Source organism: Elephas maximus, chromosome 1 (genome assembly GCF_024166365.1).
Source record: "Elephas maximus indicus isolate mEleMax1 chromosome 1, mEleMax1 primary haplotype, whole genome shotgun sequence".
Taxonomy (NCBI): Eukaryota; Metazoa; Chordata; class Mammalia; order Proboscidea; family Elephantidae; genus Elephas; species Elephas maximus.
This window is the reverse complement of record NC_064819.1, coordinates 173,798,653-173,800,259: the sequence shown is the minus strand read 5'-3', so window position 1 is coordinate 173,800,259 and position 1,607 is coordinate 173,798,653.

The window sequence follows — 1,607 nt, the reverse complement described above, 5'->3', positions numbered from 1 at the left end:
GGAATAGAACTGCCCCATATGGTTTTCTAGGTTGTCATCTTTAAGGTAGCAGATCGCCAGGTTTTTTCTCCCCTGTAAAACTCCCAGAGGTAGGTTTTGAATGGCCAACCTTTCAGTTACCAGCTAAATGCTTAACTATTGCACTGCCATGGCTCTTTAAGCCAGGACTTGAACCTATTCATTCTGGCTCAAACCCCTGCCGAGAATTTGCATTTCTAACAAGTTTTCAGGCAATGCTAATGCTGCTGGTTAGAGACCAATTCTGAGAACCACTAGTAGAGCAGTGATTCTCAAAATTTATTGTATAAAAAAATCACCTGGGGATCTTGTTAAAATGTAAATTCTGATTAAGGTATATCTGGGGTGGAAATGCAGATTTTTGAACTGGAACGAGCTGCAAAGCTCTGCTTTAAGCATAATACTAGTTGCAATATATATGCTGTTATTTTTCATTCTTGAAAAAAAAAAAGACTGCAACAATTATATAATAAGAGACAAGTACAAATATTCTTGATTCTTCTCCACATTTCTGAAGGAAGCAGCTCACCATAAAGGAAAAGAGATGGGCATTAGAATCAGCCTTGAGTTTAAATGCCTACTCTTCTCCTTGGATGAGCATCTTAATTATCTAAGCTTCAATTTCCTCATCTGTGACATGGGAGGCACTACTACTTCCTCACAAGATTGTTGTGCAAATTAAATGAGATTAAATATATGAAGAGCCTACAGTACAAAGCCCAACACTTAGTACTTCATACTGCTCAGTAAACACTAGTCCGTCTTTTTTCCTTATGGGCTACATTTGGCACTTGATTGTATACCCGCTTGGATTGCTCCCTAGGTTCTTTATGTATGGCTATTAGCCCTCCGGAAGCCCTGGTGGCGTAGTGGTTAAGTGCTATGGCTGCTAACCAAAGGGTCGGCAGTTCGAATCCGCCAGGCACTCCTTGGAAACTCTATGGGGCAGCTCTACTCTGTCCTATAGGGTCACTATGAGTCGGAATCGACTCGATGGCACTGGGTTTGGTTTGGATTAGCCCTCTTTCCCTAACTGGATTATAATCTCCAGTTCAGGGACTATATATCTTTTTCCTCTTGTACCCTTAGTGTAGTGAATGATTTTTAGAGTCAGAGTGATGCTTGTTTGAGGAAAGCCTGTGTATCTGAGATAACAAAATACCTTCCTGAACTGCACTGCATTGTGTTGGAAGACGTTTTTGTAGCAGGTCCACCTAAAAGAATGTTTAAGACCTTGAACAGATGTCCTTCGGCTGCCCATGAAAAAGGTAAAAATGTAAGTATTTAAAGGTAAAAGAGAAGTGGTATCTGACCACTCAGGAGCCCTCCAGCTTAAACACAGAAGATTCTAGGCTGGGGCCAGTGCTGAGTATCATGGATTGCTGCCCTTAAAACTTGCATCTTAAGTCGTACATAATACCCTTTCTGGGCAAGAGTCCCATCTGCTTAATCTCTGCTAAATGAGTGTATATTAGATATGACTGTTGAAAAATACCAAGTTAAATCAGACAGTTAAAAAAAAATCAACATGATGCCCATAACTGGTTTAGTTTCTTTCCTCTTCTGTAATCCCACACATTACCTACTTA